The sequence below is a fragment of the Camelus dromedarius genome, chromosome X, assembly GCF_036321535.1.
Source record: "Camelus dromedarius isolate mCamDro1 chromosome X, mCamDro1.pat, whole genome shotgun sequence".
NCBI lineage: Eukaryota > Metazoa > Chordata > Mammalia > Artiodactyla > Camelidae > Camelus > Camelus dromedarius.
The window spans coordinates 103944645-103965255 of record NC_087472.1 but is presented as its reverse complement, the minus strand read 5'-3'; the positions used below and the strand labels follow the sequence as shown (position 1 = coordinate 103965255).

General features: G+C 37.3%; 1 protein-coding gene across 1 annotated transcript in view; it reads right to left on the bottom strand.

Annotated features, from left to right (window-relative positions):
• FANCB (FA complementation group B) overlaps nt 1-20611 on the bottom strand; it is a gene marked incomplete at its 5' end in the record, with an annotated part of 49602 nt that overhangs the window by 12110 nt on the left and 16881 nt on the right.

The following is a 20611-nucleotide window of genomic DNA, read 5'->3' as shown; positions in this document are numbered from 1 at the left end:
GACTCCACAGCTTAAGGGTTCACTTGTACCAGACAGCCCGCCCTCTTGCTTCAGATGCCAGGTGCAAGGCCAGGTTGCTATCTGAACTCTGACCAAAGGGCTACATATCAGACTTTCCTACGACCCTTCCTTGGGTTCGATTAATTTGCTCGAACAACTCACAGAACTCAGGAAGCCTATTTACTCAGTAGATTACCAGCGCCACTCTCTCCAAATTCCCACATGTTCACCAACCTGGAAGGTCTCAAACTCAGTCCTTTGGGGTCTTTATGGAGGCTTCATGACCTAGGCATGAGTGATTAAATCACTGACAGTTGGTGATTGAATCTAATCTCAAGCCCCTCTCCTCCCCTCCCAGAGGGGTTGGAGGGTGAGATTGCAAATTCCAAACCTCTAGGCACAAGGCTGGTCCCTCTGGCAACCTGCCTCCATCTTTAGGTGTAGCCCAATGGTCATCTCATTAACATAACAAAACACAATTTTGTAACTCTCATTATAGGAAATTCCAAGGGTTTCAGGAGATCAGTGCCTGAAATGAGGACCTAATACAGTTGACCCTTGAACAATGCAGGGATTGGACAGGCTGGCCCTCTTCAAAGTCAAAAATCCAAGGATAACTTATAGTCGGCCCTCCGTATCCCTGTTCCTTAACACTTGGATTGAACCAGTCGAGGATCTTGTAATCCTGTAATATCTATTATGGAAAAAAAATCCACGTGTAAGTTCAAACCTGTGTTGTTCCAGCGTCAATTGTATATGTGTGTGTATATATACATATATATATATATACATACATGTATATACACATTATATGTATTTCTTTTATATCACATCACAACATGTAAGGAGTTTTAACTCAGGGATAATATTAACAACTACAGCAAAATAACAATACAGACACTTATTGGGAGTTTATCACTTGCCAGGTGTTTTCCTGCACATTTTATATGCATTCTGCCATTTATGATCTCCCATTCTACAGTGGAAACTGAGGAAAGTCCAGTTTCTGGCCAAAAACCTACGTGTGATTTTTCAGGCCCAACCATGGACAATTACAAAGGCTTTACCTGGCAGGCATCACGTTAGAGGGGTGGAGGAGGAAAGCTGCCCACCACAGCAGACAGTGCACAACCAATCCAATGCCACTATCTGAAGGGAGCTGCAGTCCAGGACTTGGGTCCCTGGTTGGCCATGTTCTTAATACTTATAAGTACGTGCATTCCTAGCCCAGGCACCCTCATTCAGAGGCCTCCTTATCTGGGGCCTGCTCTCTCTGCTCTCACTTACACTATAGCACTAGGCGAGTAAATACTTGAATGGCTACCTTTATTTTGGCTTGATGTCTTAATCATCTACTCCCACACCTGGTAGCTCAGCTCTCTCCAGCTCCGCTGAGCTCCAGACAGAAACTGAGGCCCGTGGACGTTAAGTTAACTAGCACAAATATTCCAAGCTAGTAAGTGGTGGATCCCAGATTTGAACCCAGACTGTTTTCTAAAATAAGAATAATACACATGATTAGCTGAGAGTAATTAAACCCACAATGAGCCATTCCACGCAGAGTTCACAAAATGGTAAACTTTACCTTAAGACGTGCTACTCATTGCAAGTAATTCACAGGGTTTTGGTGTTAATTTTTGGTCTGAACCCTTCTGAAGCTAGGTGTGTGGTTGAGGGAAATTACTCTTTCCTGGTTCAACAAACTCTGGAAGAATCTAATTAACTATATTTCTAGGTTTGCTTCCCTCTAATGACTGCAAAATGTTGCTTGCTCTTTTTACCTGAAAAGAATGATTTCTCACTCATATGAACCATGGTGGTTTTTCTTTGTGAAAATGAGGATGACATTATATTTGGTGTTAACTTTATACCCGAGTATATTCTTTAGTTTCTGGACAACATGTAACCAAAAACTAATTCTGTTCTTACTATCTGCAGATTAATATCACTATGCTAGCCTGCTTTGGGTTAATGTTGGCATGCTTTATCATTATCCACTCTTCTACTTTTTACCCTTCCGTATCTTACTACTTAAAGTGTATCTCTTGTATGCAGGACAGACAAATCTAAACTAAGAGATATACAAATAACACTAACAACTTGTTCCTTTTATCTGGAATATTCAATCCATTTACATTAAATGTAACTACTGATATAGGGTTTATATCTACCATCTTACTATTTGTTTCCTATTTGGCCCATCTGGTTTATGTTCCCTCTTCCCTTTTCACTTGCCTTCTTTTTAATTAATAAAAATTTTGCTACTCTTTCCTTATGTTGTTGTTTTATCAGTAATTTTTTTATCAAGGTAAATTTACATAAAATAAGGTGCACAGATTTTAAAGGTATAGTTTGATGATTTTTAACAAATGTATACACTTATGTAACCACCACTCCAATCAAGATACAGAACTTTTTCATTATCCCAGAAAGTTTCCATGCACCTTTCCAGTTAACATCTTCCCCTGCCAGGGATTAATTTTGTCTGTTATAGAACTTCATGTAAGTGAAAGCATAAAGTATTTACTCTTTTATGTTTTTGTTCCATACACCAATGTTTATGAGATTAATCCATGGCATTGTTCCTTTTAAGTTCTGAGTAGTATTCCAAGGAAGGGATACAATACTATAATTTGCTTACCAGTTCTCCTACTGAAGGACATGTGAATTGTCTACTTCAGGGTTTATTCCAATAAAGCCACATGAACACTGGTGTGCAGGAGTTTTGAGGGATATATTTAAATTTTATTTTGAGTAGGTACCTAGTAGTGGACTTGCTAAGCCATCCAGACATCTATTAACTTGTAGTGTTTAACTTATTGATTACAACATGCTCTTAGGGGTTATTACAGCCTAATATAAACTACATTCTTTTCATTTTCCTGATATGTTTACAACCTAATACTCTTAATAATCCATTTACCCTCCAGACTGCTTTGTAATTGGTATCATGCATTTTATATTATTATTTTAAAATACTTTATTTGCTTATTTTTGGGGGGAGGAGGTAATTTGATTTACTTATTTATTTTTAGAGGAGGTACTGGGGATTGAACCTAGGACTTCATGCATGCTAAGCATGTGGTCTACCACTTGAGCTATACCCTCCTCCCCTTTATTTTCTTATTTTTGACAAAAAAAAATTACGTATTTTTAAGGTACACACTGTGCTATTTTGATACATTGTGAAGTGATTACCACAATCTAATTATTATATCCATTATCTCCTTTTTTATGGTGAGAGCACTTGAGATCCACTCTCCATAAATTTCAAATATATATTAGCTAGTCACTACGTTGTATACTATGTTCCCAGAACTTATTCATCTTATAATTGAAAGTTTGTACCCTCTGATCAGATACCTCTCCTTTTCCTCCACCTCCCCCAACCTCTAGTACACAACAATCTACTCTCTGATACTATTTCAACTTTTTTTTCTTTTTTAAATTTTACACGTAAGTTAAATCATGTGACATTTGTCTTTGTCTGGCTTATGTCACTTAGCATAATGTCCTCTAGGTTATCCATGTTATCACAAATGGCAGGATTTCCTTCTTTTTTAAGGCTGAATAATATTCGTTTATGTATATACAATACATTTTCTTTATTCACTCATCCATCAATGGACACTTAAGCTGTATCTGTATCTTGCCTGCTATGAATAATGCTGAAATGAACATGGGATTGCAGATGTTCTTCGAGATACTGATTTTATATCCTTTGAATATGTACCCAGAAGTGGGAATTGCTGGATATGAATTATTTAATTTTTAATTAAATTTAACTTCTATTTTGAATTTTTTGAGAAAATTCCATACTGTCTTCCATAGTGGCTGTACCAATTTTCATTCCCACCAACAATGCTCTTGCTTTTCCAATTTAGAATTTTGGTGTCCCAATTTACATCTTTTTATATTGTGTATCCAATAACAAATTATTGTAGCTATATTTATTTTTAATACTTTTGTAATTTAACCTTTACATTAAAGTGACATGATTTAAAGTCCACCATTGCAATATTAGTGTATTCTGAATTTGGCTATGTATTTACCTTAACCAGTAAGTTTTATACTTTCATAGGATTTCATGTTACTTTTTTTGCCCTTTCTTTTCAACTTTAAGAACTTGCTTTAGCATTTCTTACAAGGTATGTCTAGTCGTGGTGAACTCCTTCAGCTTTTGTTTGCCTGGGAATACGATGATCTCTCCTTCAAAGATTCCTCAAGTTCAATTTTGCTGGGCAAAGTATTCTTGGCTGACAGTTTTTTTCTTTTAGCAATTTGAGAATGTCATCCCCCTCTTTCCTGGCTTACAAGGTTTCTGATGAGAAATCTACTGATAGCCTTATGGTGGGGGGTGGGGGTGGGGGGTGGTTTCTCTTGTATGTGATGAGCTGTTTTTCTCTTGCTGCTCTTGTCTTCTCTGGAAAGATGCACTCTTTGGCTTTCTGTTTTGACCATTTCAATATGTCTCAGTGAAGTCTTTGCTGGGTTAAACCTAATTGAGGACCTTTAACCTTCATGTACCTGGATGTCCTTATCTTTCTCCAAATTTGGGAAGTTTTCAGCCATTATTTAAATAAGCTTTCTGCTCATTTCTCTCTTCTCCTCCTGAGATTTCTATAATGCAGATATTGTTTGGTTTGATGTTGTCCTGCAGGTTCGCTTCATTCCTTTTCATTTTTTTTTTCTCCTCTGATTGGATAGTTTCAAATGACCTGTCTTCTAGTTCATTGATCCTCTCTTCTCTTGATCAAGTTTGCTCTTGAAGCTCTCTATGGACCTTTAAAATTTTGATCACTGTATTCCTCAGCTCCAAAATTTGGCCTTTTTAATGTTTTATCTGTTTGCTTAACTCATTTTGTTCTGGTACCCTTTTCTTGATTTTGTTAAATTGTCAATCTGTGTTCTCTTGTAGCTCTCTGAGCTTTAGAACAATTATTTTGAACTCTTTGTCAGGCAATTTGTGGATCTCCACTTCTTTGGGATCAGTTACTGAAAGTTTATTGTATTCCTTTGGTGGTGTCATGTTTCCCAAACTCATTGTGATCCATGTAACCTTGTGTATGTGTCTGGGCGTTTGAAGAAGGATTAACCTCTTCCACATTCTATGGACTGATTTTGGTTAGAAAAAAACCTTCAGTTGTGGGTCAGGGCATGCCGGTGCATGCTGGTGCATGCCGCGGCCCTTGGTCTAGTGGTGTGAGGTGCCAAATGTGGGGGCATGTAGTGCCTCTGGGTCTGCCGGGGGGTGCACTGTGTCTCTTCCTTGTTCCTAGCCATCTCCAGATGTCTCAGCTATGCCAGCCTCTGGGTGGGCTGAAATGAAGTGGGTCTTTTGTGCAAGTGCCCTGAAAGTCTGGGTAAGCTGGTCACTCAGCCCTTTCTTCTTCTCCCAGCAAAGGAATTATCTTGGGCCAGGGAGCGCCCATTTGGCACGGAGCAGTGTTAACCTGGCACTGAGATGATGCAGGCAAAATGAAACTGTTCTTTCTACCCTTTTTTAAAAATGAAGTTATTATCAGGCTTTTGGTCCACTGTGTTGCTAAAGCTTCTTAAGTGGACTCCTAAGTGCTCCCAGAGCTATTTTAATTTGTGGATAGCTAATTCTGTTCTTTGTGGGGGGGCAGGGGCTTCAGTCTCCTGCTCTGCCATCTTGATAATGTCACTCACCTGTTGTCATACATTATAATTCTAAAAATAATTTAAACTCAAAACACAACAATTATTGTTTTGTACAATACTGATTCATGTATATTTACTCACTATATAACTTTTCATATGTTCTTCATTCCCTCCTGCAGTTTCTTTTCTTGTTGTGTCAAATTCCAGTGTAGAGCACAATTTTTCAGTTACACATGAACATACATATATTCACTGTCACATTTTTTTTCATTGTGAGCTATCACAAGATCTTGTATATATTCCACGTTTCCATATAGTGTCATTTTGTTCCTGCCTGTAGAAATCTCTTTAATATTTTTTAGAGCAGGCCTGCTGGCAGTCCTTGTCTGAAAATGTCTGTATTTTATCTTCATTTTTGAAGCAAATTTTCACTTCACATAGAACTGTAGACTCAGTTATTTTCCATAAGCAGTTTAAAGTTGAAATTCCATTGCTTTCTGGGTTTCAACTGTTTCTGATTAAGACATTGGCTGTTAGTTATCGTCTCACTCTTTTGAAGGCACTGTATTGCTCTTCTCTAACCCCTTTCTGATTTTGTAATTGACTTTGTCTTTATGAGCTGTTATTCCATGATGAACCTAAGTGTGGTTTCCTGCTTGCTTGTGTCCACAAGTTGACGTCTATCATCAATTTTAAACAGATTCTAAACGATTATCTCTTCAAATATTGCTTTTGCCTCATTCTTTCTTCTTTTCCTCCAAATTCCAATTACGTGAATGGTAAACCATTTGAGTATGTCTTACTTGACTCTTATCTTTTTTCCACCTTTTCTTTCTCTTCTTCAGCCTATTTTTTAATGACCCATATCACAGTTCACTAATCCTACATTCTGCTATATCCCCTCTCCTGTCAAACTCATAGGTTGGGCTTTATATTTCACAAACTGCATTTTTCAGTTCTAAACTTTCCACTTGATTATTGTTTAAATATTCCAATTGTTTTAAACTTTCTATCCTTCATCTATTTTGTTATTTTCCTCTATTTTAAATATATATTTTTTAGAGTTCTTATCAGCTAACTTCAATATGGGCAACATCTATGGATCTGCACCTATTCTTTTCCCCTTAAATATCAGTCATACAGTCTTGCCTTTTTGCATATCTAGAAATCATTCTGTTGCAGTGCCCTATAGTGTGTCTAGAAGAACCACAGAAGTTCCATGGAAAAGGTTTCCCTTTAATTTCATTAAGTAACTAAGGTGAGTAGCTAATGAACTCAATCCAATCAGAAACTGAGCTTGATCTGGGATCTGCTGCATGTTTAGTAAGACCCAGTCTCCTTCTGGTATGTTCTTGTTCCTAGATTCTGGAAATACAATCTCTTCAGCCCTAGAAGCCAACAGACAGTTCTGACCTTCAGAAGCTTTCAGCTTTCTTTAGCCTCCTACTTCATTCAGCCTCAAAACTTGGCAAATGTCTTTAAGAGGAAACTCGCTGTGTTTGACATAGAGCTCTTTCCTGGCAGCACTGCACAATAGAAAGATATTTCAGTCTGTGTTTTAGAAGATTTTGTGCTAGCTCCTCCATTTCTTGTGTAGCCATAGAACTATGAAAATATCCCAAGGTGAAAACTGTGTGCTTTTACAGCCCCTTACTATTACATTTGTCACTACAGCACCAAGCAACTGCTAAAAGGCTGCTGACGTCTCTGCCCTCAAGCAAAAGCCCTTTGTCTGAAACAAGCCTAATCTACAGCCTGTCCTCAGATAAACAAAGGGCTGGCAATTATCAAGTTACCTGGGAACAGTTTCCCCTTTTCTGTAATTTTACACCATCCAGTCCTTGTTTCCACAGCTCTCTGAATCCTTTAAAATGTGATTTTTGTAGTGTATTCAGTTTTCTTTGGTGGGAGAGAGGGCCAGTGGCAACATATTTCATTTCACTATTACATGAAAGTCCAGTTTTATCAATGCAGGTTTTTGTTTCTTTGGTGGGCTTTTTCTTTTCTTTTTTTGCTTATTGTGTGAAGTTGCACGTTGTTAAATGTTTATTTGCATTTTTTCCATTAATTTTGTTTCTTTGTCCTTCTTTCTGTTGATACTTTCCATTTACCATTTTCAAGATATTTTTTCTGCATAGTAGAAATTAGAACTTATTTTGAGTTATACCACAAACAATGTTTTTCCAGTGTTATCTTTTGACTTCTTTTTTAATAAATGTTTGTTCTTTTTATGTAACTGAATTTTATGGCTTCTGGATTCTGTGAAATAGATTGATAAGTCTTTTCAACTCTAAGTTAACATGGAATTTATCCCTTGTTTTCATCTAATTTTTGTTTCCTTTTTTTCCTTCCAGTTTTATTACGCAGAATTGTTACTTTGACTACACATACACATTATATTGCACATAAATACATATAAACAGTATACTGCACATTTTTTTAGTTTTCATATATGTACTAATTTTTGTATCTAAGAATGGATTAGATCTTCAGCTTTTTAAACTTACATAGTTAGCAAAGGAATAAAGCCAACTACAAAATAAGAAACAACAGAATGTAGTAATCCAATCTTAAAGGACAGTCAAATGTGCTTACACATATTCAAGAAATCAACATAATAATTAGTTCATTTGTGTCATTATTATTTTTTTTTTAGATTCTTTATATAAATGATGCCATATAGCATTGTTCTTTCTCTTTCCAGCCCACTTCACTTTGAATGACAGTCTTCAGGTTCATCCATATTGCTGCAAATGGCATTATTTTCTTCTTTTTTATGGCTGAGCAGTGTTCCATTGTATAAATACACCACAGCTTCTTTGTCCAGTCATCTGTTGATGGACATTTGGGTTGTTTCCATGTCTTGGCTATCGTAAATAGTGCTGATATGAACATTGGGGTGCATGTGTCTTTTTGAATTTTATTTTTCTCTGGATATATGCCCAGGAGTGGGATTGCTGGATCATGTGGTAAGTCTATTTTCAGTTTTTTAAGGAACCTCTATACTGTCCTCCATAGTGGCTGCACCATTCTACATTCCCACCAATGGTGTAGGAGGGTTCCCTTTTCTCCATACCCTGTCCAGGATATACTGTTTGTGGACTTTTCAATGATGGCCATTCTGGCTGGTGTGAAGTGATATCTCACTGTAGTTTTGATCTGCATTTCTCTGACAATTAGCGAGGCTGAGCACTTTTTCATGTGCTTATTGGCCATTTGTATGTATTCATTGGAGAATTGCTTGTTTAGGTCTTCTGTCCATTTTTGGATTGGGTTGCTTGTTTCTTTTATATTAAGGTGTAGGAGCTGTTCATATATTTTGGAAATTAGTCCCTTATCAGTCACATCATTTGCAAATATTTTCTCCCATTCTGTAAGTTGTCTTTTCGTTTTGTTGATGGTATCCTTAGCTGTGAAAAAGCTTTTAAGTTTAATTAGATCCCATTTGTTTATTTTTGCTTTTAATTCCAATACTCCAGGAGCTGGTTCAAAAAATATATTGCTGTAATATATATCCACAAATGTTTTGCCTATGTTTTCCTCTAGTTTTATAGTATCTGGTCTTACATTTAGGTCTTTAATCCATTTTTGAGTTTATTTTTATACAGGGTTTTAGAGAATGTTCTAATTTCAGCCTTTTACAGGTAGCTGTCCAGTTTTCCCAGCACCACTTATTGAAGAGATTGTCTTTTCTCCATTGTATATTCTTGCCTCCTTTGTCATAGATTAATTGACCATATGAGTGTGGGTTTATTTCTGGACTTTCTATCCTGTTCCATTGATCTATGTGTCTGTTTCTGTGCCAGTACCATATTGTTTTCATTACTGTAGCTTTGTAGCATAGCCTGAAGTCAGGGAGCATGATTCCCACAGCTCCATTCTTCTTTTTTAGGATTGTTTTGTCTATTTGAGGTCTTTTGTGTTTCCATACAAATTTTAACTTTTTTTATTCCAGCTCTGTGAAGAATGTCATTGGTATCTTGATAGAGACTGCACTGAATCTGTGAATTGCCTTGGGCAGTATGGCCATTTTAACAATATTGATTCTTCCAATCCAAGAACACAATATATCTTTCCATTTGTTTATGTCATCTTCAATTTCCCTCATAAGTGTCTTATAGTTTTTGGCATACAGGTATTTTGCCTCCTTGGGTAGGTTTATTCCCAGGTATTTTATTCTTTTTGGCATGATGGTAAATGGTATCATTTCCTTAATTTCCCTTTCTGCTATTTCATTGTTAGTGTATAGAAATGCAACTGACTTCTGTATATTAATTTTGGATCCCGCTACTTTACCATATTCATTGATGAGTTCTAGTAATTTTCTGGTTGCTTCTTCAGGGTTTTCTATGTATAGTATCAGGTCATCTGCAAACAGTGACAGTTTTACTTCTTCGTTTCCAATTTGGATTCCTTTTTCTTTTTCTTCCCTGATGGCTATGGCTAAGACTTCCAAAACTATGTTGAATAAAAGTGGTGAGAGTGAGCATCCTTGTCTTTTTCCTGATCTTAGAGGAAATGCTTTCAGCTTTTCCCCATTAAGTATGATGTTAGCTGTAGGTTTGTCATATATGGCCCTTACTATGTTGAGGTATGTTCCGTCTATGCCCACTTTCTGGAGAGTTTTGATCATAAATGGGTGTTGAATTTTATCAAAAGCTTTTTCTGTGTCTATTGAGAGTATCATATGGTTTTTATTCTTCAATTTGTTAATGTGGTGTATCACGTTGATTAATTTGCATATATTGAAAAATCCCTGCATGCCTGGGATAAATACAACTTGATCACAGTGTATGATCCTTTTAATGCATTGTTAGAGTCAATTTGCTAGTAATTTGTTGAGGATTTTTGAATCTATATTCATAAGTGATACTGGCTTATAATTTTCTTTTTTTGTGATATCCTTGTCTGGTTTCAGTATCAGGGTGGCCACCTGCCAACATAAATTCCAACAAAACTTCCCATCTATGATTCCTAAACATTGATCCACTGACTAGTGTCAGTCCATAAGTTTCCATTGCTGTGTTGTACAATAAGACTGAGAAAAATAAAGACAACGTAGTGATTTATTAATGAGACCAAATTTATTCAGTTTAAATTATTTGTATTCTATGATTACACATTTAGCATCCATATATTCTGTTTTATGAAATGATGGTGGCATGGGTGCCATTGTTTAACATCCTTACATGGCAAAAAGTTATCAAATTTATGCTGGTCTCCCCAGTTTTGAAAACTACACCCACTCACATGATCAAAGGCTGGGAACCAGTGATAGAAGAATTAAGTACAAGCAACCTAATATGATACATGATATGGAAAACCTCCCCTACCTCAAACACACAAACACACTGAGGTTGGCTCTTTACTTAAATTTCTTAAAACTACATTTCATTCATTTTTTTCTTTTTAAAAAAAATGTACACTAATATCAGTTAAGCACAAATTATGTGCAAAGTACTATGCCCGATGGGATACAAAGGTGATCAAGACAGAAAATGGGCCCTGCCCATAAAGAAGTTAAGAGTATTGGGGGGGGAGGGGGTTACATTTTGGACTCAACAGCCCTGATTTCAAATTGGAGTTAACTATAGTACCTGCCTATAATTAGTTAGCTATTAAATTATAATTACAGCCACTGAAAAGAAGTATAGAGTACTACTAAAGTATGTACCAGGGGAACTTGACCTGGTCTTCGAGGGTCAGAGGTTTCCATGAGGAAGTGAATTAAGAACTGAGATTTGAAGGATGAATGAGCATGAAACTGCATGAATGGGAGACTAGGAATGAAGAGACAGCAGCACAGATAATAGGAACAGTATGTGCAGAATTTGATGTGGGAAGCAAAAGGCTATGCTTGAAGAACTGATGGGATGTCAGTGACTAGTGCCCACAAGGATAGGTAGACTCACTAGGTAGATCACTAGGTAGATCAGATGACACTGTATCTTAACACATCACATATGGATTTTGATCTTTACTCTAAAATTAAAGGGAAGCCACTGAATGAACACTGAAACAATGGAAAGATAATGACAGAATCTTATAATGATGGAATCTTATACTTTAACACTAAGAACCATCTGCTTACAGTCCTAAGCAAACATCATGCTGGGTTTTTTTTTTCCATTTTCCTTTATAATGACCTACTCTTCTTCCTAAAGATCCTTGATTTTATAACTTTTAAAACTAACGTAATGAATAACTGGGTAATAAGTGTTATATTAGTTTCCTAGGGCCGCTGAAATAAAAGGCCACAAACTGAGTGGTTTAAAACTACAGAAATCTGGTTCACAGCTCTGGAGGTGACAAGTCTGAAATCGAGATGTACGCAGGGGCATCCTCCCTCTGGAATCTGTAGGGGAATCCTTCCTTGCCTCTTCCTAGCTTCTGGTGACTTGCTGGCAATCTTTAGCATCCCTTGGCTTGCAGCTATGTAAGTCCAATCTCTGCCTACATTGTCACACTGCTTTCTCCCTGTTGCTGTCTTCACATCTTCTTATAAGGACGCCAGTCACACTGGATTAGGAGCCTACCCCACTCCAGTATGACCTCATCTCAACCTAACTAATCACATCTGTAACAGCCCTATTTCCAAACAAAGTCACATTCTGAGATACTAAGGTTTAGGACCTCAGCATATCTTTGGTGGGGGCGTGGGTGGAGGGGAGCACAATTCAACCCATAACAAATGCCTACAGAAAAACATTTCAGCAGTAGTAAGCAGTGAAGTCTCCCTCTCATAATCTAAGCCAATCAACACACGATATTCAAATGACCATAGGCCATATTAAGACTGAATATGGGTAGTAAGACATGAAGGGAGATTTCCTTTACAAAGAAAAATCTGTGAAGTTGTGCCCCCTGAAATGGTCAAGTTGATTTGCTGCTTGTTGTAAAGCACTGGCTCTGGCTTGTACATCAAAATCCTCTGGGTAATTTTTAAACTGATGCCAAGGCCCAAGGCAGAAACCAGACCAACTGGATCAGAATCTTTGGGGTGCAGCTTAAGATACGTAAACCCTTTTAACAAGTCCTCAGTTGATTCTTATCAACAACCATGGCTGAGAATTATTCGTGTAAAGCAAGAGCTAGGCAGAGGTAGAGGGCGTATTCATGTCTGATGTGTAAAGAGTTTCACTTTCACAAGATGAAAAGTTCTAGAGGTCTATTGCGCAACAGTGTGAATATACTTACCACTACTGAACTGTACACTTAAAAACGATTAAGATGGTAAACTTAATATTATACATTTACCACAATAGGTAAAATAATTCAGAAAATCAATTTAAAATTTAACATACACAGATATGGTATTTTAATTCTGAGAACAAATTTTATTTCTAAAAGGGTTCTGAATATAATTATTTTATGGGTTCACCAATATAGTAAAACCAATTTTTCGATCAATGAATATTTCAAAATTGCACGATTTAAATATTTTAGACCCCTTTTTAGTGTCCCAAGTGATCTGGTTTGAACGTCTTTCTTTGTGTATACATATCTCTCTAGGCCTTTCTTCATGGGGCAGCAACAGGTCTGGTGGATGATCCCTGAATCATCAGGCAAAATTCCAGTATGTTATAATACCACTGTAATCCACAACCACCCCAACATGAATACCCTTAAAATCTATCAGATCCTTAAAGAGTCCTGTTATGCAAAATCACCAACTCCTGCTCTCAGATGGTGTCCCTAACGGGTATAGTGCCCCATAAGGGTATTCCCATGAAACCCCAGGAATACTTCTATGAATTATCTCAGTGTAGCATATAACTCTGTGCTACTGTCTCTCCCATTAAGGCTGCAAGCTCTCTGAAAGCTGCGAAAAGTCATATTTATCTTTATATCCCTAGCACCTATTTATAAGCCTGGGCATGACAGTGTATTCAATGAAATGTCAACAAACACATGACTGGATGAAAGATCTCTGTATCCACGTCCACTTCATACACCACTGAATTTTCAAACAGATGAAATGTTTTCTACAGGCACATCATTTGGAAGGATTCACAAACACAAAGGGTAAAAAAAGAAAACTGAATTCCACCCCTTTTCTTCTCAAGTGATGGAACTCATCTGGAATAAAGATGCAAGTTTTCTAGTCTAATGTTTCCTGGAATTGTAAGCTCTACTGCAGTGATTCCCAGTCAATGACAAATACTTCAGAGAATTTCAAGACCTCCTAGAGATGTCTCAAAGAGAAGTTACTCAATGGTTATTTAAAGAAATGACACTTTCTTTTAAGAAACCCCAAAATATGAATGATCAATGGTAAATGCAATAATTCTGGACAGTGATGGTTCTAACAAAGACAACTGAAAGGAGACAGGGAAGAGAGACTCAGGTTATCTAGATACAGTTAGAAGCAGTAGTCAAGAGATAAAAGTCAGGTGGGGCCATCAGTCAACTCTACGGACTTGCCCATTACAGGATTTAACATAAATGGCTCACAGCAAAGGAAACATTGACAAAATGAAAAGACAATCTACTGAATAGGATAAAATATTTGCAAATAATATGAATGAAAAGAGGTTAATAACCAAAATATATAAACAGCTGATACAAATCATTAAAAAGAAAGTTCATAAAAAATGAGCAGAAGACCTGAATAGACATTTCTCCAAAGAGGACATGCAGATGGCTAAGAGGCTCATGAAAAGATGCTCAATATAGCTAATTATCAGAGAAATGCAAATCAAAACTACAAGATATTCCCTCACACCTGCCAGATGGCTATAATCAAAAAAATCTACAAATAACAAATGTTGGTGAGGATATGGAGAAAAAGGAACCATTGTACACTTGGTGGGAATGTAAGTTGGTGCAGCCACTATGGAAGACAGTATGGAGGTTTCTAAAAAAAACTAAAAATAGAACTACTATATGACCCAGCAATTCCACTCTTGGATATGTATCTGAAACAACCAAAACCACTAATTCAAAAGGATACATGCACCCCAATTTTCATAGCAGCAATATTTACAATTGCCAAGACATGGAAACAATCTAACTGTCCATCAACAGATGAATGGATAAAGAAGACATGGGGTGTGTGTGTGTGTGTGTGTGTGTGCGCGCGCGCGTGCGCGCGCACAGTGGAATATTACTCAGCCGTAAAAAGAATGAAATTTTGCCATTTGCAGCAACATGGTGGACTTGGAGGGTATTATGCTAAGTGAAATAAGTCAGAGAAAGACAAATACTATATTTTACTTATAATGTGGAATCTGAAAAATGCAACAAACTAGTATATAACACAAAAGAAGCAGACTCAGAGATAACAGAGAACTAGTGGTTACCAGTGGGGAGAGGGAAGGGGTGAGGGGCAATATAGGGGTAGGAGATTAAGAAGTACAAATTATTAATTATAAAATAAGCTATAAGGATATATTGTACAACACAGGGAATATAGCCAGTATTTTATAACTATAAATGGAGTATAACCTTTAAAAATTGTGAATCACTATATTGTACACCAGTAACATATAATATTGTATGTCAACTGTACTTCAATAAATAATATTGAAAAAAGATGACGTGGCCCACATTTCCTCTGATATCTCAATATTAATAAATTTATACTTCTATTCAATTGTACATTTTTTGCAAATTTTTAAAATAACTGTATTTTGTTAATATTAAGTTATCAGAAGACACAGCACTGTTTTATCAAACTGACTTTTTAAGTCAAATGGCATAGCAGTGGAAGAGCAAAGGTCCTGGAACTACACTGGATTTGAATCTTGGCTCTGTTCCTTACTAACTATATGACCTTGGGAATATTATTTAACATGTGTGGGTCTCAGTTTCTTGGTCTGTAAATAAGAGATCATTAAAAGTACATATCTTACAGCAGCACTGTGTAACAGAACTTGCTGAGATTTTGCAAATGTCCTATTTTGTACTGCCCAAATCGTAGCCACTAGCCACATGTGGCTATTGAGCATCTGAAATGTGGCTAGTGCAGCTAACTGAAGTTTTAATTTAATTTTAATTCACTTAAATGTAAATTTAAATAGCCAAACATGACTAGTGGCAATGTCTTGGAAAGCAGAGTTTTATAGGGTTGTAAGCATCTTACAGGCTAAGCATTCATATCAATGTCTGGCACAAAATAATCCATAAATGTTCACTATTGCTATTTCCCACCATGTCACATTATAGAAAACTGGTATGCGAGTGTGGATTACCGCTTTCTTCAATGCTTTTCCTAAATTTTGTCTAATTATTCTTCCTACTATTTATAATTCTAGGCTCCTTCTTTCCCCTTCCAGGTGGCACTGGCTTCAGGAAACACCAGACCAGTCTGCACACACAGCCCCACCTCGTCTTGGTGGGCCCAGCACATGCACCACATGTACACTTGCTCTGAAGATTTTGCAGACTGTCAAGAACATACTTGGTCCTGTCTCCCTTCAGATGCTAAGCGCTACCCCCACTCCCAATGTTTTTACTCCTTTTACCAGCATCTTTCAAGTGTTAGTGTATATCCATTTCCTGTTTGGATAACTTATTAAGAGGATTTTATTATCACACCTGACATAACCAAATGACTTAGTCATTCTACACCTTAAAATATCTCATCAGGCTTACAAAGACTACACTGAGTATTTCCATCATCTTGATTTTTTTTTATGAAGTTAGAGTGAAGTCTGGACAGCTTATCTTTTGCTCCCTAGTATATATTAAAAGGCAACCACTCAAGTTCTGGCACATATTTGTTGTCTTTGAAAAGGATACAAACTTTTAATCAATAAGGCCCTGCATCTCTTTTGATATAGCAATACTGCCCTATTTCCAAAACAGTCCCATAATATCAAATTCATTTTTCTTAGCACAAAGACTCCTAGAGCAATCAAAATTGGTAAAGATTTCTTTCTCTTCCTGTTGGAGAAGATATGGTTGAGAATATGAGAAAAGTTGTCAGAAGAGAATTGCAAGTCTGAATTCTTCCGCTATCTAAGAAATACAATAAATACGGCCCTTACATTTATAATTCTATATTCTAAAACAGGAAATATGAAGAAATAGGTTAAATAATCTGACATGTACCACTAAGTGAATGAGGAAGGCATAATTAACCAAGTGTAATACCAGAGGAAAGCTAAGGAATAAAGAAAAGATGAAGGCTTTTTAAAAATATATATCTTATCTCAGATATAAACCACTATCAGGTATGAACTAATTTGAGTTGTAAACTTAAAAGAATAAAAAACACAGGAAAGTGGCCTAATGAGCCACAGTCCAGAAATGAACCGGGGTTTGGGGGAGGCTCTTCCTTTTTTTTTTTTCCCCAAAACTAACAGCTTTCTATTGAATATAGTTGATTTACAATGTTGTGTTAGTTTCAGGTGTACAGCAGAGTGAGTCAGTTCCCCTCACCTTCTTTTAGCAGGTACAAGCACCCTGTTTCTATAGTAAACTGTTCCTGTCCTGGGACTGCACGTCTGAGCAATTTTGTTCTCTGGGATTCTATATTCCATTTCTAACAGTGAGAAATTATTTCAGCTGCAAGTAATAGAAACCTTGATTTCTGTTACAAGGAATTTTTTTTGAAATAAGAGGCAGTCCCAGGAATGGGTGAAATTCAGGTTTGAGTCAGCAGCACAATAAAACAATTTTGCAGTCTACAGTGGCAAATTCATTCTAAAGCCGAACTTCCTGTGATTATAACTCTCAACTTTTTAAGTTATGGCCACCTACTTCCAGCAAGATAGGAAGAGCCTCCTCCTAGTCAGACTAAAGGGAAGGACTCGGTCCAACTAGGCCCAATTTAAGTTTGTACCCATCCCAGAGTACCAGCTGCCAGAGAAATGTCTCGTACTAACTGGCTTAGACTAGTCAGGACTCACCTCTGCAACTGGAGACAGAGTCCACTTGTGCAATCACATGAACAGTGGAAAGGAAGTTTCTTGAGCAAAATGAGAGTTCTGGTATGAGAAAAGGAGGAAAGTGATGCAGAACAGGTAATCAACAGAGTGCATCACACTTCTCTCCCACTCCTGACGGACTTGGTATCTAGAGTGAAGTGCTTTCTTCAGCTGGTCACTAAGAGTATGCTTTACTGGCCATAACATGACTTCTACTTTTGGGTAAGGGACTGCTGCTGTGGGGAAATGGATAATTCAAGAAGAAGTAAAGATGCTGAAGAATTATTTTCCTAGCTGAACTCAGGAGTGTTGTGTTGCCCTGTAGCGAGGCATACGGGTACTTCTGTCCCGTGCAGATGCTCCCAAGTGTAGCCCAGGAAAAACCTGCATAGGGAGGGCCAGAGAGGTGTCTGACCTTCTGCCCTTATGAACATTCACTACCTGAATAGTGCCGGCTACCCTACTGAACAGATAGGCAAGACAGGATTATTGAAATAAGGTTCTAGAAAGTGGCCACACTGTGAGCACTGTGAAGATACTCAACATAGCAAGATTTGATAGGATGGAGTTTGATAGGCTTGCTGAGGCAGTAAGCACTTGATGTAACAGATCCAGGAAACTCAGAAAGTGAAAAAAGGACAAATCTTTGAAGGACTGAATTAAACACATGGTTTATGGCTCAGCATTCTTTCTATGACATCACACTCTCTTCTTTAGCAGTAAAAGCCTAGAGTTCCCCAGACGGGATTGCCCAAGAACAAGCTTTCACTCAATTCTGAGGATGGAAAGTAATTTTTTCATAAATTGAATACAAGAGAAAGGATACCTTTCAATACCTGGCATTGCCAAGTTTTAGGGGGGAAAAAAAGGTAAGAAAGCTTTGCTGTTATTGGGAAGGGCAGGCAAAGAAGTAAGTTAATTTGATCTTTTCCTTTCTGAGACTGATAAAAAACTGAGCAGTCAATTCTATGTGGTATAAAGAGAAGTTACCAGGACAACAAAAGATTCACTAATATATTATTAGAATTCTTAAAGGGTCTGCTGATTTTGAAAAAATCTGTAACAGGTGTATAGGATCCAGTTGCTTGCATGTACTCGCTTAATTTGGTTTAGCATCTTTTTTTCATACTGGGGACAACACTAATGGGCTGCTATGAAGGATTAAACCATACATCTGTGTAGATACGGGTGTGTGTGTGTGTGTGTGTGCGCGCGCGCACGCCTACTTTCAAGCCTACTCACTGGTATGGAGTTGATAGTCAATACATGTTACATTTCTTCCCCCTTTCCTCAACCTGGTCACCAAACTGAATAACGTGCAGCCGAAGCTGGCTTGCACATATTCCTAAATTAAGGGATCAGGAGGCCAACGCAGAGTTTTGTGTCTGAAAACTGTGGAGGGCTCTGCTCCAAAACAAAATTGATTTCCACTTAAGCCGTGTGGATTTGGGAGGACAGGTTCTTGAGGGGAGCGCCAGATTCACGATGAAGCGGTCAGAGGAATGGGATTTCAGAGGGAAATGCAACTGAATCAGGAGGGCACGGAAACCACATCACTTCCTTAAACTCTGGCTTTTCTAGCCTGTAGTTCAGTAGGAAAGTTTTGCTGGAGTACAAAGCTCACTTGTAAAGCGGGCATTTGGTACGTATAGATTAATACCCTTCAGTGCTCTTATAAATAAAAAATAAGCAAGATGCATTTTTTAAAAACTATCCTAGCTTTCATACAGATAGACTATTACAATTAAATTCTGTTTAGTCTTTTGACTGCCTCCATTTTACAATTTAGTTCCTGTATTTTTGAGTTGGTTGTTCTTTCAGAACATGTCATGGGCAGTTGCACTATATCTACTGACACATGCTGGATCCAGATTTCCACAATTAATCCTGACATTATCACATTTCCATTTCCAGAAAGTCTGAAATATTTTCCATTGACATTTCATAGAAATAGAGCTATAGAGCTCTCTCTCAATTTGCAATGGATTACTAAAAAAGGAGGTAGCATATTATACGACAACCATAAAAACCGAGACGAGGCAATAATAACGGATATTCTCTAAAACCCACTTGCATCCCCAGATCATTAGGGACAAGGACTTCTAAGGCACGGGGTGGAGGGGGGGATTAGTGCTTCATTACTGCAAGCATAAAATGCCACTTCCTATAATCATCTTTACTTCTTTCAACTGAGATAGAAACTTTCATCTCAAGTACTTAAGGATTTTAGAGCAAAAAGGATCGGTAACGTTCCTTTTGGCTCATATCTTTTTGTGTCTTTTCCTTTCTCCTGACATTCTCTTATTACTCCAGATTCTTATTTCTCCAAAAAGGAAAGAGAATAGATTGAATTTTTATCCCTTTGAAATGCCTCATTGGACCCCTTAAAAATCACCTAACTGAAATGAATTTTCATTTATTTTTCAATTTATCAGTCCCTAAGGAGTACCATATTCTTTAAGTTATTTTAGTTATAATTTAATATTTTAGCTTTGCCTAGCATTGGAATTTCAGATGGCTTAAAGGCGTTTTCAATTTTTTAAATATAGTAGCCTATGAAGCATGCTTAGCCTTTTGAAAGAGATGCTTTTCAGAGAAATGCTCTAAAATTTTCACATTCCTATCAACTTACACAATTTCAGAGAAGCTTTCTAATAAAATTTACTTTATCAAGGGTTTCCAACATTTTCATTTTAATGGTCTCACCTAGAGACTCTGCCATTTAAATTTCCATAGGGGCCTGATGTTTACAGAAACTTCTGAATCCTGACAACCTTGTTTGTTTGAAGCTGATTTTTATATGCTAGGTTTTATTAAGCAGAATATAATAAAAGGGCTATTTACTTTTTTGAAGATTTAGAACAAAATACTGTTACATCACTTGTCTCTTCACTTAAGTGGTAACTTGGAGGCAGGATTTCTCCACCTCAGCATTACTCACATTTGAGGCTGGATCATTCTTTGCTGTAGAGCTGTCCTGTGCAGGGCAGGAAGTTCGGCAGCATCCTTGTCTCACCCACGAGATTGGAATAGCACCCCTCTCCCACCCTCCCCACCTCCACTACTTCTGACAACCAAAAATATCCCTGGACATAGCCATAAGCCCCTGGGAG